Here is a 25,325-nt window from a genome sequence, read left to right as displayed (position 1 = left end):
TGGCCGCACTAACCTCCTCCGGCAGCTGCTGGCTCCCCACCGATGTTATCCTAAATTCGGAGGTAAGAAGGTGGCCATCCCGGCTGAACAGGCTGGGGGGGCTCAGGGCTCAGTGCCGTGCCTGGAAAAAGCAGCAGGGGGATGGAGAATTCCCAAAGGTGCGGTTCTCATCCCTGGCTTTCCAGGATTGGCTCTGGAGCTGTTTACCCTGCTCCCTGCGGGGCCGGCCTGAGGGCAAATGGTGCCCTGGGCAAACTTGTAATTTGGTGCCCTGGCTCCCGCGGGCACCAGACCCCGGTGGGTTTCCCCCCTCCGTTCTTCCTTGGCGCCCACAGCTCCCCCCCGTTCACCCCCACTGTCACAGGCCCCCCCGGGTCCCCACCCCACCCCACCGTGAACTCCAGACCCCGCTGCCTCCCCTGCCGTGCCTAGTTTGTATCGAAAGAGGTGCCGGGGCTCACCCCCAGCCCAAATTAAGCACTGGCTGGGTGGCCAGTGCTGGTCGGGCGCCCAGCTCTGAAGGCCACACTGCCGCCAGCAGCAGTGCCATAGGCACCGACTCTGGACAGCCACCTCCCTCCCTCCCCCCAGCGCCTCCCGCCCGCCAGCGGCCCCGCCGATCAACTCCTCCCCCTCCCTCCCAGGGCCTCCCGCAATCAGCTGTTCCGCGGCGGGCAGCAGGCCCTGGGAGGAGGGGGAGGAGCGGGGACGGGGCGCGCTCAGGGGAGGGGGCGGGAACTGGGTGGACAGAGGCGGGGTGAGGGCTTGGGGAAACTGGGTGGGTGGGAGCCCATGGCCATCTTGCAGCTCTCTGGCCATGCCTGGCTCCCCCGGGCTGCCGTTTCAGACTTTGGTGGGGGGTGCAACTTTAACCAGAAAACTAGATTTTTTGCAGATAATAACTTAGGCATTAGCTGACAGGAGCACTGTATCTAAGTCCTAGATAAAGAAAGAAAATAAAATGTATACAGACACCACTTAAAGCCACATTTTAAGTTTATATGGAAGTTTAGAAAAACCAGGAGACAATACAGCAAGATATTCCCAATCCCAAACCTTGAGGGATTAGTTCTGGAGCTTTAACACAGGGATCAGAAACACATGTGTGATACTTTGCAGACTATCTTTAGGAGAGAGAAATAAAAATAAATGAAATCTGCTTAAAATCTGCTTACTTTCTCTAACAGACACACTGTGTTACAGCCATTATCTACTCTATTTTAGTCAATTGTTATATACTCCACTAAACACTTATTTACTTAATTTTAACATATGCGAGTAAGGTTTTTATTTCTCCTTTATTAAGAACAGGAATTTATTTTTCTAATTATTTTGGAGTTTATGTTTACCAATCACAATCACGTACGTGACTCACGAACATTTGACCCCATCATGGCTATTCGGTATCAGACGTGGAACCGCATTTATTGTCCTACTAATTCGAAGTTATTTCACGGGTATAACTAAAAATACCATTTGAAAATAAGTGACCTGCATCTGCACAGTGTCTACAGTTATGTGCTAATTTTTTTTGAACTGGCATTGCTAAGGTGACTACAAGTTAAATTTACATTCTAGGAGGATACTATTATTTGATTGGACCACTTTAAATAATGAAGGACAATGCACACTATGGTAATAAAAGTAATAACAATAATTACTCCAGCCAGGACAAGTTAGGCATTTTAGAACTCACTACTCAAAGAATTAAATGTAAGCATAAGAGAGAAATAAAATGATGAAATGCGCAGACCAGTTGAAAAACTAAAATAACAGCACTGTGACCCTTAACGAACTTGGAAAGACTAAAATGACAAAGAATATATGTGCCTTGAAGTACCAACTATAACAACACTAATATGCGTGTGTGTGTGTGCGTGTGCGTGTGCGAGAGTGTTGGGGGAGTGAGAGAGAGCGTGTGTGCTGGGGGAGTGTCTGAGAGACTGTCTGTGAGACAGTGTGTGAGTGTGTATTGGGGAAGTGTGAGTGTGCCGGAGTGAGTGTGTCAACGCTCGGTCTGTTTAAGCAGAGCATGCACCCAGAGTCACCAGCAGATACATGCTCCCCCGTGACCCCAGCTCAGCAGAGCCTGGGTACGCAGGTGTGGGGAGGGGGACCCCCTGAGATCAGAGCCCCCCAGCCCCACCCCCACTCTGTACAGCAGACAGGAGGCAGGCTCCAGATCCCGAGCTTGGCTGGGGTGGCTCCATGGGGGTGGGAGTGGGGGTGGCAGGAGCAGTGGTGGCTGCAGACCTAGTGGAGCAGGGCAGTGGGGGAGATGGGGCAGCCCCGCGTGGGAGGAGTTACCAGGCTGGGTCCAAATGCCCCCCGCTGCAGCTCTGTCTGTCTGCCCTCTCCTTGCACAGCTGCGCCTACCTGGCTGCCTCTAAGCCCACTTGCTGCCGGCAGGTCAGGTGGGTGGGACCAGCACGGCGCCCCCCTTAAGCACAGTGCCCAGCCCGCCCACCCACCCCTAAAGCGGGCCCTGGCTCCCTGCGCTGGTCATGGGTCTGTTTAATCCCCAACTCTGCCAGGTTGCCCATTATTTTCTGGTACACTGGGTCATTTCCGGTGCTCCGACTGACGTCAAATGTCTGGCTCGCCTCACACCGCAGATTGATCAGAATCTGAGGTGATCCCATGACCAGCGCACTGGGCTAAGGCCTTCTTCTTACCGGTGGCCGTAGCTAACGCAGAAGACGGATCTCTCTGTTTGCAGCTCAGGGGTCAGAACACAACAGCAGGGTCAAACGCCAAGCGGCCCATGGGATTGTGGGATAGCAGTAGTGGACTCTCAGAACACGAGTCTGAAGACCTGAGCCGCAGTTAAGTCCACACTGCAAAATGATGCAGTGTGAACCATGAGTTCCAATAGGACTTGGGCTCAGAGCCACCCACCCCACTTTTTGGGTCCTAGGGCATGGGTCTCAAGGGCTTACTGGCCTGAGTCAGGCAAATTTGTGTATAGATGGAAGCGGGGGGGTTGGGAGAGGATGTGCTTTTATGTTCGATTTTGTAAGCAAGTTGTTTTTAAGTGAGGTGAAACTTGGGGTATGCAAGACAAATCAGGCTCCTGAAAGGGGTAGAGTTGTCTGAAAAGGTTAAGAACCACTGATTTATAGGGTCTCTCTCCTGCATGGACTAGCTGATGTATACAAAGCTGTGAGCTGTGAATGAAACATTTCACACATTCGGAGTATGTATACAGTTGCTCTGCCATGTGGATCCTTTAATGTGAAATATGAACTGAACTCTGACAGAAACTTTTCCCATAGTCCAGGGATTCATAAGGGCTTTCTTCAACATGGGTTCTCCAGTGTGTGGTAAGATGTGATTTGTTACTAAACCTTGCTCACAAGGGGAGGCTTTTATGTTTTTTCCCCTCTCTTGTGGATTCTCTGATGCACAATAAGATCTGAACTCTGAATGAAACTTTTTCCACACTCCAGGCACGTATGGGGTTTTTCGCCTGTGTGGATTCTCTGATGTCTAGTAAGGTTGGAACTCCGAGTGAAGTTTTTCCCACAGTCGAGGCATTTATAGGGTGTTTCTCCTGTATGGCTTCTCTGATGCACAATTAGATCTGAGCTCTGAATGAAACTTTTCCCACAGTCCAGGCATTTATGGGTTTTTTCCCCCCTGTGGGTTCTCTGATGTCTAGTAAGTGTTGAACTTCGAGTGAAGTTTTTCCCACAGTCGGGGCATTTATAGGGTGTTTCTCCTGTATGAACTCTCTGATGCACAATAAGATCTGAGCTCTGAATGAAACTGTTCCCACAGTCCTTGCATACGTAGGGTTTCGCTTCTGAGTGGCTTCTGTGATGTGTAGTAAGTTGTGACTTATCACTAACTTTTTCCCCAGAGTTGAGGCTGGTAGGCACTTTTTCTCCTATATGGATTCTCTGGTGTCTCATAAGGTTTGCACTTCGATTGAAGCCTTTCCCGCAGTCAGGGCATTTATAGGGCGTTTCTCCTGTATGGATTCGCTGGTGCACGAGAAGATTGTAACTTTGAAGGAATTTTTTCCCACAGTCAAGGCATTTATAGGGACTCTCACCCATGTGTGCGCTTTGATGTGTAATAAGTTGTGAGTTGTCACTATAGCTTTTCCCACTATCAAGGTATTTATAGGGTTTATCTCCTATTTGGGTTCTCTGAAGTCCCATAAGGCATGACTTATCACTAAATTCGTTTCCACACTCAGTGCATTTATAGTGAGTCTCTCCTGTATTGGACTCTCTGATATCAAACTAGGTTTGACCTCCGATTGAAATTTTTCCCACAAGCCTATATGGTTTATCTCCTGTGTGGATTCGGTGATGTGAAATAAGATGTGAGCTCTGAAAAAAAGTGTCTCACAGTAAAGTCATTTCTCTCCTGTGTGTGGGTTCTCTGATGCATAATAAGGTTTGCTTCTGCCACTAAACTAACTCCCAGAGTCAATGCATTTATAAGGTCTCTCCTGTGTGAATTCTTTGATGTCCCATAAGGTGCGAGTTGTCACTAAATCTTTTTCCATACTGAACTGAAGTTTTTGCTGCGTGTTGTGCGTGTTTTTTTTCTCTTTTGTGTGGATTCTCTGCTGGGCTGTGGTTTCCTTGAGATCGTTGCACCTCTTCTCACAAATAAGGGATTTAATTACTTCCTTCCACAATTGGTTTCTCTGCTGTCTCTCTGACCTGCAATGACTCTTACGTGATTTTCCCTGATCAACGCTCCAGGAAACATTCCATTTAGATCTTCCTGATAACGTCCCATGCAGCTCCACTTGCTTAGGGGTTCCCTACTGGAGATTCTCCTCTTCATTCTCACTCAGCATCTCTTCACCTGCTAGGATATAGAGAGAATTCAGACTAGAGTCAGTCCCACTGCTACAGTCAAAGGAAACAAAGGGGAATAGCAAAGAGGAGAAAGAAAACACAAGAACTGTTGGGGTTTTGAGAAAGAGAAAGTTTAGTTACCCATCTGTAAGTTTTCCTTCTCTGAAGTGAGCCCCTGGTTCTCAGTGACCCATTACAACTGGGTTACTCCACTTCATCTTAGGAACATGGAGATCAAATAAAATACATTTTTCTAGGATCCCAATGTTGTGCCAGAAGATGGAGGTGTTCTGTGACCATTTTGCCTCTCTAGCTCTCAAGACAACTGCCCAAGTTGAGAAGACAAGCTATAAGTTCTGATGAATAAACTTTACAGAAGGTTAGCCATCTCCAGGCAGAACACTTTTCCTACTTATTCATTTGGTATACAAAAAATGGAAATGAAGGTTTACAGGAAAGCAAGATTCTCAATGGGTGGGAATCCTAAGTTTTCTCCATCTCTCTGTTGGAGAGCTTCATAGGGCAAATAAAGAAGGTTTGAGATTGTGACGTTATGAGTGTAATATAATATCTCATTGAAAGGTGACAGATCTGCTTTGGGTTTCAAGAGGGGGAAACCTTAAGCCATAAGGATTGAGATCCCCAGTTATTGAGTGGAGTCACCCTGAACATGGACATTGGACTGTAACCTCTGGACTATTTCTAAAAGGACTTTTGGCCACTACAAACTCATGTCTGCTATGTATCTGAACCTCAAGAATTGAACACAAGTCTGTATGTATATTGATCTTCTAACCAACACGCTCTCTCTTTTCTTTTTTAATAAATTTTAGTTTAGTTAATCAGAATTGACTGTAAGCATGTATTTGGGGTAAGATCTAAGTTATTATTTGACCTGGGTCTCGGGCTTGGTCCTTTGGGGTCAGGAGAACCTTTTCTTTTATATGATGAAATAAGATTTTCAGAATTTATCATCGTATGTTTGACATGTGTGTCTGGATGGAGGCCTGAGGCTGCGTACTTTAAGGGAACTGCGTTGTTTGGACTTCTGAGTAAGCAGTGAGGTAATAGAGAAGCTGGTTTGTGCTTGGTAAGTCTAAATATTGGAATATCCACCAGCATTTGGGGTTTGTTTGCCCCGTTCTGTTTGCAGTTCACCCTAATTGAGTGACCTCAGCTGGCTCCCACAGGCAGCATCGTCACAGAGATATATCCCCTTCAACTGGAATTTAATGCAAAATGTATGTGGCATCTCCCATTGAGCATCAGAGTCCACTTCAGAGAAGGGAAAACAATGATGGGTAGATAATTTTTACCTTTCTTCTTCTTAGGTACCTGGTGATCTATGATCCATTACAGCAGGAAAGCAGCCAATACTAAAACCAATCTCCACGAAGAAGAGGGAAACTTAAAACGTGAATAAAATTGAGCCAACAGGAAAAACAGCTCTTATTTGAGGGTTTCTTTTTCTTTTCTTCCTTTCCCCAAGATATGACGAAAAACCAAGAGAGAGAGCGCAGAACTCTTTGTCCAAATGCATTTCGGACAAACACCACCACATCTCTTCCCAGTGTCAGGAAAGAGAATACATTGAAGACCAGGGATATATAGCAAAATTACCTGAATGAAGCATTTGTGCTGTTCTGCAAAGGAAATGACCTAAGCTAGCACTCTGACCCAATCAAGAACCTGTCTAGAAAGAGATCCTATATCTCCCTGGTTGTGAGACAAAATAGGATTCTTGTCCTGTCAAGAGCACCATGAAGATCCAATTATCTGAATCGCTAGAAAAGCCCAGTTTTGTGGGCAATTTCTAGATTTGAGCAGGAAGTCCATGAGTTCTCCTGAACATTCATGCTCCAGAAGGGAAAACCTCCCAGGTTCCAGGGGAAACGGCTGAAGTGCTGTGTACCTGGGAGTCCGAGCAAAGGGTATCCTTTACCAGGAGCAAGAGAATATGAGACAAAGCACAATATGGTGATAAAAGTACTAATGAGAATTACTCCAGCCGGGATAGGTTAGGCATTTTAGAACTCACCACTCAAAGAATTAATCTGAAGCGAAAGAAAGAAATAAAATTATGAAATGCACAAACCAGTCAAAAAACTAAAAGAACAGCACTGTGATCCTTAATGAACTTTGAAAGGATAAAATTACAGAGAATATATGTGCCGTGCACATTCTGACAGGAAGTACCAAGAAGTAACAATAATAATGTGGGTGTGTGAGAGAGTGTGTGCTGGGGGGACTGTGTGAGGGAGAGTATGTGTGTGTTGGAGGAGTGTCTGAGAGAGAGTGTGTGTGTGTGTGTTTGTGTGTCAGAGAGTGTGTGTGAGAGAGAGGGAGTGTATGTATGAGGGATTGAGAGTGTGTGTGAGTGTGTGTGTGGGAGAGAGTGAGCGTGACTGTGTGTGTGTGCAACAGTACGCATGTGTGTTTGTGCATGTAGGAGGGAGTGTGTGTGTGACAGAGGGCGCATGTGTGTGTGTGTGTGTTGGGAGGAATCTGAGTGTGCCGGAGTGAGTGTGTCAGGGCTCTGTCTCTTTAAGCAGACCATTCAAGAGCCTGAACACAGCAGCACTGCCCCCCCCCCTGCTCAGTGGAGACCGGGTACACGGTGGGGGGAAGGGGACACCCCACACCAGGGCCAAACACCAAGCAGCCCAGGGGATGGTGGGAGAGCTCGGGTGGACTCTCCGAGCATGACTCTGAAGACCTGGGCCCCAGCTAAGTCCACACTGCAAAATGATGCAGTGTGAACCTCAAGTTCCAACAGGACTTGGACTCAAACACCCCCCCACACACACCCTTTTCAGGTCCTTGGGCCCAGGTCCCGAGGGCTTACCGGCCTGAGTCAGACAAATTTGTGTCCAGATGGAAGGCGAGCGGGGGGTTGGGCACGAACATGAGCCAAGACTTACACTGCCGTGTAAACGTACCCCCACAGGATCTATCTACACTGCAAAGAAAACCCCATGGCAGTGAGTCTCTGAGCCCAGGTCTACTGACTCAGACTACGGGGCCGAAAATAGCAGTGTAAACATTCCCGCTGTAAGAGGGGTGAGTCTCAGACCAGCCTGAGCAGGAACATATATACCGGTATTTTCAGCCCTGTAGCGTGATCCCAAATCAGTGAACCTGAGCTGACACTTGCTGCCGGAGTTTCTCTTTTGCCAGTGTCGATGTACCTTAAGGCTATTATCCAGTACTCATCAGCCTCTCTATATGGCCCAGCCACCAATATAGGGGGGACAAAGTGCCCTACTGAGTGGGCATGGGTTAGACAAGCAGCAGCAGAAAGGGCAGGGATGGTGTCCCTAGCCTCTTGTTTGCCAGAAGCTGGGATTGGGTGACAGAGGATGGATCACTTGATCATTACCTGTTCTGTTCATTACCTTTGGGGCACCTGCCATTGGCCACTGTCAGAGGACAGGATACTGGGCTAGATGGACGTTTGATCTGACCTAGTATGGCCGTTCTTATGTTCAGAAGTCAGCATCTGATTCTCCCTACAAGTGCTTCACACTGCTGTAGACCGTTCCAGGCACTGCCATGGGTTGACTCTGGATTTGTACCAGGCTGAGAGAGAGGGCAATTAGCCTACGTGACACCAAAGTTACTCCTGATTTACACTGGGGCAGATGAGAATCAACCCCATGTGACGCCAAGGGGGGTCACTCCAGATTTACACACGGTTGAGTGAGGGGAATGGGGCCCAAGTGACTCCGGTGGGATCTCGCCCGATTTAAACTGGGCTCAGCAAGAGGCGCACAGTGAGTTTCGACTCTAGGGGAAGTCCGAGAGCGTATGACGAGGCACATCTAAGACACTTTGGGTGACCTCCCTGCATTCCCTCAGCCTACCCGGCCTGGATGGTGTGTGTAACTTTAACAACACATTGTGTGGGTTTGTAATGCTCGCGTGACTCCCCACTTACTGTGCACCTCACGCTTGATTTAGTCAATACCTAGCTTTGACACAGCACTGTACATCAGCCCACGTCAGAGTATTTTGCAAAACTGGTCACTGTTTCTCTCCACGACTGCTCTACCGGCTTTTAAAAAAACATGCAGCAGAGTGACTGTCTGCCTCTGCAAGAGACAGGTGAACTGAAATGCCGGCCAGAAAAAGATTTCCCCTGTACACAAGGGTTTTTCCGTCACAGACTCCTGGAAGGGTCTGAAAAGCTCTGGAATCTGCAGCGCTCAGGGTTGGGGAATTAACACCTGAAAGAGGCTTCCTAGTCAGCCTCCGAGTCCACCAAAGGCCATTTGTTAGTCATTATACTAGACAAAAGATTCTGGACGGTTAAGAAACTGAAGTCTACTTTAATTATTCCAAAGACAGAAATGAAAAGCTCCCGCCCCAGGGCCCTGCTCAGCAAGGTGTGTTTCAGCCCAGCACATTGCTGCTTATGGCTCCAGCAACAGAATTCCCTTCTACCGCTGGCAGAAAAGGGAAGAGAATTCGAGAAAGACGCTGTGCCCTGAGACAGGCAGTTGGATGCTAGGTCGTCAAATGCCCCTGATTTCGGAATTAGGATATGGATGGTTTGGGGTTTTTTTTACTACGGCCCGCCCTAATCAAGGCACGGGGAGACTGTCCTTCCAGCGTGCAGGAGGAGCCTACACTGTCCCAGGTGGTGTTAGCTCCCTGCTAAGAAGATCTAAGAGGTCTCTTCTCTGTGTTCATTTGTTCACACTTGATATGGTCAGAGCCCCGTTGAAGCTTCCCTGTCACTCAAATTCTCTCTCCAGTGTGGTCTTTAACAGAGCGTGAGCTGTGATTGAAACTTTTCCTGCCATCAAGGCATTTACTGCCGTGGTTCGCTGGGGGACCGCAGAGGTCCTCAAGGGGGTATGTGAACTCATCCAGAGAGTTGCCTAGTTTCACAACAGGCTACATGAGAAGCACTAGTGAAGTCAGGACACACTAAAGTTTCATACAGATAATGACTTGTTGACACTGCTGTATATGTTATACCCATACCTGACGTGTTGGGGGGGGAGGTCATGCTGGGTCACATGCCCCCCCCCCCCAGATTTATGCCAGGGTGGGCGGTAGGCTGAGAGGGACGTGCCTGGGTGGCACCCAGAGCAGGGAAGCGAGACCAGGCTGGCAGCACTGGGGGCGTGGGGAAGGCGGCTGAATCTGTCCCTTCCATGCCAGCAGCCACCGTTACCTGCTCTGGTAGCCTGCCTGGGGTGTGCAGAAGGGCGCTCTAGGGGTCAATGGGGCCCAGGTGAGCTGGGGGTGGGATAGGGAGGCAGCGGGGGCCGGGGGTGATGGGTGGGGGCCGGGGGGAGGCAATAGGAACCTGGGGGACCAGGGGAGGCAGCGGGAGGCCAGGGCAATGGGGGGATGGGTGGTGGGACGGAGGAGAAAGCAGGGATCGGGGGGATGGGTGGAGGGCTGGGGGAGGCAGTGAGGGCCAGGATGGGTAGAGGAGGCATCAAAGGCCAGGGGGGGATGGGTGGGAGGACAGGGGAGGCAGCAGGGGCCAGGGCGATGGGTGGTGGGCCGGAAGAGGGGGATGGGGGCGGGGGAGGCAGCGAGGGCTGGGGGGGATGGGTAGGGGAGGCATCAGGGGCCAGGAGTGGTGGGCGGGAGGACAGGGGAGACAGCAGGGGCTGGGGGGATGAGGGATGGGCTGGAGGAGGAAGCAGGGACTGGAGGGGATGGGTAGGGGTCCGGGGGAGGCAGCGGGAGCCGGGGTGATGGGAAGGTTGGAGGGAGGTAGCAGAAGCCAGAGAGTACTGGAGGGCTGGAGGAAGCATCAGAGGCCAGGGGTGATGGTGGAGGGGTTGGGGGAGGCAGTGGGGGCCAGAACACCAAAATACCAGTTCCCCTGGAGTGCCATTTTCCATAATGCTGGCCCTAGGAGGGCCGCCCTTAAGGGTGGGTGACATGGGTGACCGCCCAGGGTGCTGCGGTCGGAGGGGCCCTGTGGTCAAGAGGGGGTTGACTGTGGTGGTGGTGGCGGCAAGGGGGGGGCTGCCATTGTGCCCCCACCCTCAGTAGTTACTAGTCGCCTATGCATCTGTATCAGTGTCTCTCAATCTACAGTTGATGTTTTATAATTATAGGGTAAAAATGAGAAAGGAAGCCATCTTTCAGTACTAGTGGTTGTGACCCTTTTGTATTTTGATGTCTGATTTTGTAAGCAAGTCATTTTTAAGTGAGGTGACACTTGGGGGTAGGCAAGACAAATCAGCCTCCGGAAAAGGGTACAGTCGTCTCGAAAGGTCGAGAGCCACTGATTTATAGGGTCTCTCTCCTGCATGGACTAGCTGATGTATACAAAGCTGTGAGCTGTGAATGAAACATTTCACACATTCAGAGTATGTATACAGTCACTCTGCCATGTGGTTAATGTGAAATGTGGACTTAACTCTGACGGAAATTTTTCCCACAGTCCAGGGATTCATAAGGGCTTTCTCCAACATGGGTTCTCCAGTGTGTGGTGAGATGTGACTTTTACTAAACTTTTGCTCACAAGTGGAGGCTTTTATGGTGTTTTTCCTCTCATGTGGATTTTCTGATGCACAAGAAGATCTGAGCTCTGAATGAAACTATTCCCACAGTCTAGGCACGTATGGGGTCTTTCCCCCGTGTGGATTCTCCGATGTCTAGCAAGGTTGGAACTCCGACTGAAGTATCTCCCACAGTCAGAGCATTTAAAGGGTGTTTCTCCTGTATGGCTTCTCTGATGAACAATAACATCTGAGCTCTGAATGAAACTTTTCCCACAGTCCAGGCATTTATGGGTTTTTTCCCCTGTGTGGGTTCTCTGATGTCTAGTAAGGTTGGAACTTCGACTGAAGTTTTTCCCACAGTCGGGACATTTATAGGGTGTTTCTCCCGTATGAACTCTCTGATGCACAATAAGATCTGAGCTCTGAATGAAACTGTTCCCACAGTCCTTGCATACGTAGGGTTTCGCTTCTGAGTGGCTTCTGTGATGTGTAGTAAGTTGTGACTTATCACTAAACTTTTCCCCAGAGTCGAGGCATTTATGTGGTTTTTCTCGTATGTGGACTATCTGGTGTCTCTCCAGGTTTGAACTTCGATTGAAGCTTTTCCCACAGTCGGGGCATTTATAGGGCATTTCTCCCGTATGGGTTCGCTGATGCGCAATAAGATGTGCACTCTGAAGGAACCGTTTCCCACAGTCAAAGCATTTATAGGGTCTCTCACCCATGTGGGCACTTTGATGTGTAATAAGTTGGGAGTTGTCAATAAAATTTTTCCCACAGTCAAGGTATTTATAGGGCTTCTCTCCTGTATGGACTCTCTGATATCAAACTAGGTTTGACCTCCGACTGAAATTTATCCCACAGACCTGGCATTTATATGGTTTCTCTCCTGTGTGGATTCTGTGATGTGAAATAAGATGTGAGTGCTGAAAAAATGTTTCTCACCGTAAATTCATTTGTAGGCTCTCTCTCCTGTGTGGGGGTTCTCTGATGTGTAATAAAGCGTGCTTCTGTCACTAAACTAACTCCCAGTCAATGCGTTATAGGGTCTCTCCTGTGTGAATTCTTTGATGTCCAATAACGTGCCAGTTGTCATTAAATCTTTTTCCACACTCAATGCATTGATAGAGTTTCTCTCTTGTGTAGGTTTTCTGGTGTCTAATAAAGTGCAATGGCAAACTGACGTTTTTGCCGTGCGTTGTGCGTGTGTTTTTTCTCTCTTGTGTGTGGATTCTCTGCTGGGCTGTGGTTTCCTTGAGATCGTTGCACCTTTTCCCACAAATAAGGGATTTAATTACTTCCTTCCACAGTTGGTTTCTCTGCTGTCTCTCTGACCTGCAATGACTCTCACAAGATTTTCCGTGGTCAACGCTTCAGGAAACGTTCCATTTAGATCTTCCCAATAATGTCCCATGCAGCTCCACTTGCTTAGGGGTTCCCTACTGGAGATTCTCCTCTTCATTCTCATTCAGCATCTCTTCACCTGCTAGGATACAGAGAGAATTCAGACTAGAGTCAGTCCCAGTGCTAGGGTCAAAGGGAAAGAACGGGGAACAGCAAAGAGAAGAAAGAAAACACAAGAACTGTTGGGGTTTTGAGAAAGATAAAAGTTACTTACCTGTCTGCAAGTTTTCCTTCTCTGAAGTGAGCCCCTGGTGCTCAGTGATCCATTACAACTGGGCTACTCCTCTTCATTTTAGGAGCATGGAGATAAAATAAAATAAACTTGTCTAGCGTCACAATGTCGTGCCAGAAGATGGAGGTGTTCCGTGAACATTTTGTCTTTCTAACGCTCAAGACAAATGCCCAAGTTGAGAAGACGAGCTATAAGTTCTACTCCTGTGGGAATTCTGAGCATCTGCGGATGTGCAGAATTCATAGCTCCTGTAGATTCCCCCCCGCCCTGCCCCGGAAAAATACTTTTCTGCCCAAGAACTGCTGCAGTTGAGCCTTTCGCCCACCAGAGGCTGCTGTGGTGCCAGAAAGGCAACCAGCATGAATGCAGCCGGCTGCTCTGGCGCTACAATGATCTCTGGTGGGCAAAAGGCTCAACTGCAGAACATCGGGGGCAGAATGTATTTTCTGTGGGGGGAAAAAGTTCTGTATTAATACAATAACTCCTCACTTAATGTCGTTCCGGTTAACATTGTTTTGTCCCTGACCTATTAGAGAACATACTCATTTAAAGTTGCGTGATGTTTCCTTATAAAGTTTTTTGACCATGGGGGCTTGGAACCAGGGTGGGCTGGCAGCCCTTCCATCAGCTCCCCTCTACCCCAACAATGCCTCCCGCCCCACAGATCAGCAACTCCCTCCTCCCTTCCTGCGCTTCCTGCCCACAGCAATCAGCTGTTTTACAGCATTCAGGTGGCTCTGGGGGGAAAAGGAGGGAGGAGCGATGATGCGCTCGGGGGAGGGGGTGGAGTGGGGGCGGATCGGAGGCAGAGCTGGGGGTTGAGCACCCCTTCCCCCCGCCCCCAGTACTTTGGAAAGTTGGCACCTGTGCAGCCGTGCATGCAGCGTCTGGAGAAGGGAGTGGTGCGCTCCAGAGGGATAGCGTGGGTTCATCGTCACATTCAGTTTCCCCAAGGAGCAGTTCCAGCCGCTGCTCTGCATCTATTGTGTCTCCTCCCTCCTGCCTCCCTCGGTGCTGCCTTGTAGTGTGAGGCTACATTAACAGCGTATTAACCCTTCAGGGCGCAGCCAAGTGCTAGTTCATCATTTAACAGCAAGGAATTCCCTGGGAAATATCCCACCTGATATCAACATGGTTGCTTTAGGAAAAGCTCAGGGAACACATGAGCAGGTCCCCAGACAATCCTCTGATGAGAACTTGTTTAAAACTTATACTGTATATGTATATAATGTCTTTTGTCTGGTGAAAAAAAAATCCCTGGAACCTAACCCCCCACCCCCGCCATTTACATTCGTTCTTATGGGGAAATTGGATTCGCTTTACATCATTTCGCTTAAAGTCACATTTTCGAAGAACATAACTACAACATTAAGCGAGAAGTTACTGTATGCTTAGTAGGGAATCTACTTGTCAGAAACAATTACCAGAATCTTTTTTTTTCTTTTTGTCTTTATTGTTACAGACATACTTGCCGAGAGACATTTTGAAATAAATTACCAAAATAATTGAAACTGGCATAATTATATTGTGTTATTTTGACAAACAAAATATGCAGAATTTTGCAGAATTATAAAATAATGTGTGCAGAATTTTAAATTTTTTGGCACAGAATTCCCCCAGGAGTAACGTTTTGATGAATAAATTTTACAGAAGATTAGCCATCTCCAGGCAGGATATTTCATCTACTTATTCATTTGTTACACAAAAATGGAAATGAAGGTTTTCAGCAAAGCAAGGTCCCAAAAGGTGGGAATCCTAAGTTTTCTCCATCTCTCTGTCGGAGGGTTCCATGGGGGAAATAAAGAAGGATTGAGACATTTCCCCTTCAACTAGAATTTAATGTAAAATTTGTGTCGGGTCTCATGGAGCACCAGAGCCCACTTCAGAGAAGGGGAAACAATGGATGGGTGGATAATTTTTACCTTTCTCCTTCTTAGGTACCTGGTGGTCAATGATCCATTACGGCAAAGAAGTAGCCAATACTAAAACCAATCTCCACAAACAAGAGGGAAACTTAAAAGATCAAGAAAATTGAACCAACAGGAAAAACATAATAGAGGGCTTGTTTTTTTCTCTTATTCCCCCAAGATACGATGAAAAACTAAGAGAGAAAGAGCGCAGAACTCTTTGTCCAAATGCCATTTCAGACAAACACCACCACATCTCTTCCCAGTGACAGGTAAGAGAATATACTGAAGACCAGGTAGTCACATGGCAAAATTATCTGAATGAAGCATTGTGCTGTTTTGGAAAGGAAATTACCTAAGCTAGCACTCAGACCCAACCAAGAACCTGTCTAGAAAGAGATCCTAGATCTCCGTGGTTGTGAGACAAAATAGGATTCTTGTCCTGTCAAGAGCACCATGAAGATCCTGTTATCTGAATCCCTAGAAAAGCCCAGGTTTGTGGGAAGCTTCTAGATTTGAGCAGGAAGTCCATGAGTTCTCCTGAACATTCATGCTCCAGAAGGGAAAACCTTCCAGGTTCCAGGGCAAACGCCTGAGGTGCTGCGTACCTGGGAGCTTGAGGGACACCTGGAACAGACATTTCCTCCAGCCCAGGAAGATCAAGGATGTTGAACTGCCATATCTAGGAATCTGAGAGACCAGTACTGAAAGTGGTCTGAGAAAGGGTGGGTGTGGGTGTGGTCCATCATTTTCAACCAAAATGAAAATGATGCCACATCTGCCTGTCTCCTCCGCCCCCTCCAACCCCTGCATGCATTCTCCCCCATCTCCCACATCAGTTCAGTCCCCGCCCATCAATTTTGCCTCCCCACCTCTTTTCCTACAGCTCCAGAGGTTCTTTGCCCTGTGAGGCACTGTACCTCAAAATAGCAACCTGTATCCCCCATAAGCACCAAAATCATGTAATTGTGATATTTCACACAGAGCATGCCATGTAAGATATGAAAGGTCATGATCTTCTGAAACCCACTGTTCTGTCCAAATATGTGTACCATTAGTGTTTATAAAGTTATGAGATTGTGATATGGCTGTGTGAGTGAGAGGTAACACAGACAGGACAATACACTGCTGTTGCCCCCTTGAAAGCTATGGGGATGAATCCACATCTCCAATATGTTTCTGTCTCCCCGAACTCAGGTTTGGAGTCTCAACTCTGTCTCCCACTGGAGCTAAGGAAGACGGAGCCCACTCCCGCAAAATTGAAGCAAGCAGGGAAGAACCTGAGCAGATGTCCAACAGGGCACATCAGAGATGTGGCAGTTTCCAATAACCAAGGGAAAAAGTAATCCCTTACCCAGTGAGGTCACCGTCTCGTAGTTCTCCTGCATGACGTCCCTGTAGAGGGCTCTCTGAGCGGGGTCCAGCAGAGCCCCCTGCCCCTGGGTGAAATACACAGCCACCTCCTTGAAGGTCACCGGCCCCTGAAACAACAAGAGTCCCCCACTCAGCACCTGCTGCTCCTGCCACAATCCCACTAGTCATGTGCGAGAAGGCTGATAAAATGGAAGCTCTGGGAGGTCACGGAGGTGCAGAATCTCAACCCCACCCTGCACAGAGCAACCAGGAGGCTTCAGGGTGGAGAGAAAGAGAGAGCTCCTTGTCCCTCCCAGCCAATGGAGGAGGGCAGGGGCTTTCCCGTTTATCACACGCCTACTAGCCAGAGGCTGGTATGGGAGGGCAGAGCCCTCGAGCAGGGTCCAGGGACAGGAATCCCAACCCCATTCCCAGCAGCTGGGTGTGAGGGGACAGGGCCTCTCCCCTGGACCTCACTGCTGGGTGCCCCCTTTGTATTTCAGAGCAGCCTCTGCCTGGTGGGTTCAGACTCCAGCACTGGGAGTCTGGTCTGTTTTCCCAGCCTTGTCCGGTGGGGCTGTTCCCTGTTCCACAAATGGGGGAATTTACCTTCCCCATGGGCTTGCTCCAAAAATCAGGCCCCAGATTGAACACATCCCAGCAGTTTATCCCATCCTATAACCCCCCCACACTTTCTCCCTCTGTGTATTTCCTGCCTCTGCCCCTCTAGACTCTTCCCCCCGCACCCCAGCAGCTTCCTGAAAATCCCAGCTTCAGCCAGTCATTTTCCTTCCCCATCCTCTGGGAGGATGGGACAACCTCGAGCAAAACGCGGACATGATTCTGCAGCCTGTCAGGATGAGCAGGGCAACTGGGGATATTTCCAAAGGGGCTTGCGTCCATTTCACACCCACTTCCCTCTCGGTTCTTTCCCTGCAGACAGAGGCTCTAGACTCTGGCAGACGGGGAGAATGCTGGGTCACTTTATTCCAGCGCAGACCTGGCCCCTCTCACCAAGACTAAACCCACCATGACATTTTTAGCAGCTCCCAGTAACAGAGACTCAGAGCCAAATGCTAGAAAAGAGCAAAATCAAAGGGGCTGCTTTGGAGGATTCCCCTAGACAATGTCCCCCTGGGGCAGTGCGTCCGCCCAGCAGTGCGGGTATGGGGCAGAGACAGAAACTGGCTTTTCCTCCCTCTGCTCCTTGCCTTGCTCCCAGGAAATCAATCTGCTCAGGGATGATGCAGGGAATAAATCTGGGCCGGCCTAGGAGCTGGGAACCTCTCTCCTCATTTACTGCTCCTGCTGCCCTGCTCAGTCTCTCTGTCCCTTTCTGTCTCCTTTCCCCTCTGGCTGGGGGGAGATCCTGTTAGTATCCCCTTCACTGTGGCCTGCTCTTCCTGCTCTCATAACCAGATCAGCTCCCATGAGTGCTAACTGGTGTGTGTCGCCAGTGACAGCAGCATCTCTGGGACTCTCAGACACACGGGGAGCAGAGATTGGGGGGGGGGGGGGACACGCACAAGTGGCAAACTCAGACAAAAAAGAGGTGGGAAAAATCCAAGTTGTGAGGAGATTTTTACACCAATAATCAAGAAATAGAGGGCAAAAGGCAGAGTGTGGGGAGATTTGATAGGAGAGTAGAAGAATTAAGGAGAAAGGGGTAGAAAGCAGTGGTTTTAGATCAATATGCCATCAAGATGAAGTTGAGAATGTCTGAGGATATAGTGTTTTAAATTAGAATCATAGAATAACAGAGTTGGAAGGGACCTCTGGAGGCCATCTAGTCCAACCCCCTGCCCAGAGCAGGACCAATCCCAACTAAATCATCCCAGCCAGGGCTTTGTCAAGCCTGACCCTAAAAACTTCTAAGGAAGGGGATCCCACCACCTCCCTAGGTAACGCATTCCAGTATTTCACCACCCTCCTAGTGAAAAAGTTTTTCCTAATATCCAACCTAAATCTCCCCCACTGCAACTTGAGACTATTACTCCTTGTCCTGTCATCTGCTATCACTGAGAATAGTCTAGATCCATCCTCTTTGGATCCACCTTTCAGGTAGGTAAAAGCAGCTATCAAATCCCCCCTCATTCTTCTCTTCCGTAGACTAAACAATCCCAGTTCCCTCAGCCTCTCCTCATAAGTCATGTGTTCCAGACCCCTAATCATTTTTGTTGCCCTTCGCTGGACTCTTTCCAATTTCTCCACATCCTTCTTGTAGTGTGGGGCCCAAAACTAGACACAGTACTCCAGATGAGGCCTCACCAATGTCAAATAGAGGGGAACGATCATGTCCCTCGATCTGCTGCCAATGCCCCTACTTATATACCCCAAAATGCCACTGGCCTTTTTGGCAACAAGGGCACACTGTTGACTCATATCCAGCTTCTCGTCCACTGTCACCCCTAGGTCCTTCTCTGCAGAACTGCTGCCTAGCCATTCGGTCCCTAGTCTGTAGCGGTGCATTGGATTCTTCCGTCCTAAGTGCAGGACTCTGCATTTGTCCTTGTTGAACCTCATCAGATAATTAATTAATTAATTAATTAATATCAGATAATGAGAGAAAACGGGCAAAACATAAAAGGGGTATTAAATCCATTCTAGATAATTAGACCCTGTCTCCCACATCCCTTCTGGGGAGTGAATCAGAGAAATAATTTCCCTCCAAAACACGAAGCTGGTACAGTCAAAAAAGGGTGGGGAAACCCGCTCAAATCTGAGAAAGGGCTTATATCAATATTTGAGAACTACAGGGGAGGAAATGGACTAGATGACCTTCTGGGGTCCCTTCCAACCCTGATATTCTATGATTCTATGATTCTATGAAATGGCAAAAATGGAGAGGATCTGATATTAATATTCAATAAAGGGGAGACAAAGGAGAAAATCTAAGGGAATTGTATACAATCATTTGATAACTAGACGAAGAAAAAGGGGTCCAATTTGCAGGGATTTTATAGAGTATCTGATCATTCAAGAGCGAAAAAGGTCAAAAGGTGAGAGATTTTTATATGATTATTTTACAATTAAAGAGAGAAAAGGGCAATACGTGAGGTGGGTTGTTATGATAATTGGGCCCACAGATTTACGCTAAGTGGGATCTCAACTGTAAAAAGCATGTGAAAGTTCATAGAATATAATGACCTATAATAACAAATGGTGATGGCAAAAAGGTACGAAAGGGAGACAGAGTGATGATGGCAAAAAGGTACGAAAGGGAGACAGAGTGAATTAGTCTCCAAAAAAGGCCTCCTGATATAACTCAAGGACTGTGTTGAAATCCTGCTTGGTGAAAACAGAAGACGTGGAATCAGAAATTAATTAACTAAATGGACATATATTAGGCCTCATTGGTGGAAAAATAATAAAGGGATGTGTCCACCCATCACTCCCTTTTTGGGTCCTTAAAGAAAGAGGCTTTGAGAAGAAAAGATGGAAGAACAGATAGAGGCTACTGGGGCAATGCTTCACCATCATGGTTGCCACCCTCGCCATCTCTTGGGACTCTAGACCTTCTTCGTCCTAATCCTGAGACCAGGGCCAGCCCTAGACCAAATTGCACCCCAAGCGAGGAGTGTCTTTGGTGCCCTCCACTCCCCAATTGTTAAACTTTATTGCACTTGTAGCCCATTTCACACTCTTCAAGTCTTAAAACACAAGTACACATTCACAATGACACAATAAAACAAGGTACACAATATCGCAGCTGGGCTCTCACTTCAGTTGGTTCTTATATCTCACAGACTGACTAGCGATGCCCCGCCCCCTTATCTACCGGCAAGGGCCCGGCTGACAACATTCTAGGAGGCTGCAGGAAAATTCTCAGAACGTCTGGAAGGTTCCACAAGATTCTACAAAGGTCCAGAACATTCTAGGTGGTTAGTGAAAAATGAATCCACATACGGAATACCTGAAACATGTTACTTCAAACATTCTATTTTCCCTTTTGTCGCTAACAAGAAAAACAGCACACCCAAGCCTGGTGTCCCCCAAACCCAGCACCCCAGGCGGCCACCTGCCCCCAGATCCGGCCCTCCTGAGACGTGTCCTGACCAGCCCATACCAGAAAGAGGGATCCCAATGACATTGTCACCCCTACAAGCTCCAAACAGCCACTGAGATTAAACGGGATTGGATTTTAACAGCAGTAGTAACAACTAACTTCTTCTCTTTTACCCATAAGACCAATTATTACCATCTTTGATACTATCTAAGAAACTATCAAACCAGGGGATTTTTCCTTCTAAAAACTGTCCCCAACTAAAGGGAAAGGGAACAAGGAATCTTGTTAAAATGAAAGCCTTAATTAATACTTTAAACATTTCAAATGCTTTAACTTTTTTCCTTCTTTTATCTTTTACAGTAGAACCTCAGAGGTATGAACACCAGAGTTACAAAGTGACCAGTCAACTGCACACCTCAGTTGGAACCGAAAGTATGCAATCAAGCAGCAGCAGAGACCGAAAAAAAAAAAGCAAATACAGTACAGTGTTGTGTTAAATGTAAACTACTAAAAAAAATAAAGGCACAGCAGCATTTTTCTTCAGTACAGTAAAGTTTCGAAGCTGTATTAAGTCAATGTTCAGTTGTAAACTTGAAAAAAACCACACCACGTTTTGTTCAGAGTTACAAACACTTCAGAGTGACGAACAACCTCTGTTTCCGAGGTGTTTGTAACTCTGAGGTTCTACTGTACAAAAGGATAAAATGATTTTTTAATGGTGTGTTTGCCAAGGTACTAAACAAGCGGAGGACTCTGTATTTCAGACCCCGGATTATGTTTAACACAATTTCAGGTTAGACAGTAACGGGGTTACGTTAGCACTTTTAACCCATATTTTCCATGTAAATTAATACAACAGCCCCTTAGGACAATCCCAGGTACGTAGAGAATCCCCTCCTTTTCTATGGGTCCCAGAGGCTCCTCATTTCTATCCTGTAGGCCTGGCTTGACACAAGTAACTACCCTCATTTCTTAGTGGGCGTAATTGGGACAGTGAATGGAAGGTTAAGTTGTAAATAGGGGCTTGACAAACACTATGCTGGGAGTCAGGATGTCTGTGCTAGCAACATCTTGATGAGAGAGACTATGGAAAGATAAACCTGGAAGGTAAAGATCTGGTTGCACCCGAACACCACATGGACAGAGCATGCTGTACAGGGATTGGCTCCTGCAAAGTAACCAAGCCAATCAAAAAATGTGCAGTGTAATGTATAGCAAATGCAATGTAAGGTTTAAATGTCTATAAAGGAAGAGGCTGACCACGTAAACTTTGGATGTGTGGTATGCCCTATACCCACCCCCTACGCTTGTCGCTGTAGGCCAAACAAAGGAACCTGCGTCAGGAAATCCAGAGTCAAACAGAGTGTTTTCAATCCCAGAGAACTGGAGGAACTGGACAATGTGTTCTGGATAAGCCAAACGGAAAAGGTCTTGGAGTGCATCCCAACAATCCCCACCTGCTCTGTAACAGGAGGCGGGAGGCCAATACTAATCCAGCTACATTCTCCCCTTTAGATCCCCCCCATCAGACAATAATTAGAGAGCAAACTCAGTAACTTTTAAAGAGATTTTTGTATCAGTATATAACTGAGAAAGAAAATGAGGAAAATCTGAAAAGATTTACATAAATTGGCTAACTAGACTGGAAGAAAGGCAGTTATATATTATCTAAGGGGTTATATATTAATAGTAACTATTTAGAGAAACAAATAACATTTATGCAGCTAATATATTAATAATCCATAAAGAGAAATGGATCAAAGTCTGAGGGGATTTTATACCAAAATCTTGTGACAAAAGGGAAAAAATCTGAGGGGTGGAACAACAACAACTGATATTGGGAAGAAAAGGGGCAAAATCAGAGAGGATTACAGTATATTGCTACATTGGATAATTATAACAAACAGCAAAACTGGAGGGGATTTATATTAATGTTACCTACAAAATCCACATTAAAAGAACGTTATTAAGGTTGCAAAGTCCAGCACTCAGAGTTAGGCAGGGTCAGAATCCAGGGAGCACGGGCAGTGTTAATTCTGCCCCTTTGTGCGAGTGCCTTATGAATAATCTCTAATGACAGGATCACACATTGCACTGTTCAATAACACAGGATCTTGCCTCATTCAGTCCTTTAAAACCTTACATCTCTGATGTAACAAACATGTCCCTGAGAGCACGTTAAGATTGAAGAAATTTTTGGCCTCTGTAGAATCCCTTTCCATTCATGTCTTAAATTTGTAAAATCTCATGCTTCAGGGCCAGTCACCTGCAGGGGCCAGGAAGGAATTACCCCCCTACTTATTTTAGGATTTTTGGGGGGTGTTCTTTTCTTTTTCCTCTCCTTCTTTTGAAGCAATGGTTCTCAACCAGGGGTATGTGTACTCCTGGGAGTACGCAGAGGTTTTCCAGTGGGTACATCAACTCATCTAGCTATTTGCCTAGTTTTACAATGGGCTACATAAAAAGCACTACCGAAGTCAGTACAAACTAAAATTTCATAAAGACAATGACTTGTTTGTACTGCTGTATAGACTATACACTGAAAAGTACAAGATTTATGTTCCCATAGATTTATTTTATCATTATATGGTAGAAAGGACACAATTTTTCCATACTAGTAGCTGTGACACTTTTGTATTTTTATGTCTGATTTTGTGAGCAAGTCGTTTTTAAATGAGGTGAAACCTGGAGGAACGCAAGACAAATCAGCCTCCTGAAAGTGGTACAGTAGCCTGAAAAGGTTGAGAGCCACCACTCTGAAGCATCAGAGAATTGGAGATGGGACACTGGGCAGGATGGGACAGTCCTCAGAGATGGTACTGAGAATTCTCTTTCTCAGGTGCTTGCTCACATGCTCCAGGTCTAACAGTATTCAGGGTCAGGAAGGAATTTCCCCCAAGTCAGGTTGGCAGGCATCTTCATTTTTGTTTTTTTTTAAACCTTCCTGTGCAGGGCAGGGAGCAAGTCGCCTGCAGGGTTCATCTGGATATATCTCAAGTCAATTCACTAAAACAACGAGGAGTCTGGTGGCACCTTAAAGACTAACAGATTTATTTGGGCATAAGCTTTCGTGGGTAAAAACCCAGTTCTTCCAAATAAATCTGTTAGTCTTTAAGGTACCACCAGACTCCTCGTTGTTTTTGTGGATACAGACTAACACAGCTACCCCTCTGATAGACAATTCATTGCCACTGCAGGGCCCTCCTGTTCTCGGCCCATAGCTTGGTCTCCTGAGGACTGTAATACTGTGGTCTAATTCTGGTTTGGCGTGGAGGTGGCTGGGTGGGGTTCAGTGGCCTGTGAGAGACAAGAGGTCTAATGGGATGATCTGGCAGTCCTTTCTGCCCTTAAACTCCATCAGTCTAGGAGTATTCCACATCTCCCAGGAAATTATGGGGAATATCGCAAAGGCACTAAAGGAGTTAGATTTTTAAAAGAAATAACAACCTCCAGCGAAACTCCTTTGTCACCGATGAAGTGAGCTGTAGCTCACGAAAGCTTATGCTCAAATAAATTGGTTAGTCTCTAAGGTGCCACAAGTCCTCCTTTTCCTTTGTCACCCTTTCTCCACTCACTCCTTTTTCTCTACACCTCTTACGTTTCATCCATCCCCTCCCTAACAACCCATCCTCCGAGGCACAGAGACAGACTGGGACCTGTTCATGGTCCCATACCCATTTCTCCTCCTGAGTTGGGACCCTGGAGCAGATGCTAGGCAGAATGACAGGAGCCACTCATTGCTGTCAGGAGCTTAATATCATCCGCCTCCCGCCATCCCGACTTTGCACTACGTAGTATACACCAGAACCTCAGAGTTACGAACACTTCAGGAATGGAGGTTGTTCGTAACTCTGAAATGTTCGTAACGCTGGTGGCTCTTTCAAAAAGTTTACAACCGAACATTGACTTAATACAGCTATGAAACTTTAGTGGGGAGAAGGAAAACGCTGCTTTTCACCATCTTCATTTAAACGAACCAAGCCCAGAAACAGTTTCCTTACCTTGTCAGAGCTTTTATTTAAACCCCCCCCCCTTTTTTTTTAGTAGTTTAAGTTTAAACACAGGACTGTCGTGGATTCGCTTTTTATGTTTGGCTCTGCTGCTCCTTGATGGCGTATTTCCGCTTCCAAATGAGGCGTGCGGTTGATGGGCCAGTTCGTAACTCCGAGGTCCTACGGCAATCACTTGTACAACGAGGAGTCCGGTGGCGCCTTAAAGACTAACAGATTTGTTTTTGTGGCTACAGACTAACACGGCTACCCCTCTGATACTTAGTCACATATAATGCTCCATCAGCTGACAGGACTTTGCCCCCCCCCCCTGATTTTTTTCCAAACTGATGCTCCTGATTGCTACGAACAAACTCAGATCCTGTTTGTGCAGAGTCACTTTCCTGCCCCCCACCCCAGCACCCCCTTCCCCACCCCACTTCTCTCTCATCACCTGGAGTCTCCGGCTGGTGTCAGGGGCTGCCTCCACACCAGAGAAAGTCCCCACCCAGGCTGGGCACAGGGTGGGGTTAATGCCGGTCTCTCCCCAGCACAGACCCCACTGGGTGGGGGGGGGGGGCAGCAGCTGCTCAGTCCCGGCTCCCGGCTCACAATGGAGGATCTGACCCAGGAAGAGAAGCAGACACAGATCGGTGCCGCCTTCCCCCGTCTGAACGAGAACCAGAACTCTGCGGATAGGCCAGCTAATGACTCGCCCCCTCCCTACACTCCACCCCCCCCCACCCCCCAGATGACACACACAACCCTGCCCTAATACTTCTCTCTCTGTCCTCTCACTCCAGAAGTCTGCAAAACAAAGCACCCGTAAAATCAGTGCCCCTGAGAAAGGTGTCCCCTGCGTCAGGAAGTGAATTCTGGGAGAGGCTGCCCATGGGTAGGGAAAGCAGACCCCCTTCCCCTCCTCTGCCGTCTGCCCCACACAGGGTGGGTGGCTGCCATGCAATGGGTTAATGACTGGGAAACACGTGCATTGAGAACTGGCAGTCCCAGGGAATCCCCACCACCCAGCTACAGACAGGTCCTTATATCTGCCAAATGCATTTATTTAAAAAAGGGGAGAAAATAGTCTAGATCAGTGGGTCTCAACCATTTTCCACTGAATGCATCCGATGAAGTG

The 25,325-nt window shown here is 47.5% G+C and overlaps 1 pseudogene; it reads right to left on the bottom strand.

Annotated features, from left to right (window-relative positions):
• Positions 1-978: 978 nt before the first annotated feature.
• Positions 979-24,835, bottom strand: LOC140897520 (uncharacterized; annotated as a pseudogene).
• Between the last annotated feature and the right edge of the window lie 490 nt (positions 24,836-25,325).

This window comes from Lepidochelys kempii, chromosome 14 (assembly GCF_965140265.1).
Source record: "Lepidochelys kempii isolate rLepKem1 chromosome 14, rLepKem1.hap2, whole genome shotgun sequence".
NCBI classification, from domain to species: Eukaryota; Metazoa; Chordata; order Testudines; family Cheloniidae; genus Lepidochelys; species Lepidochelys kempii.
This window is presented reverse-complemented; position numbering and strand designations above follow the sequence as displayed.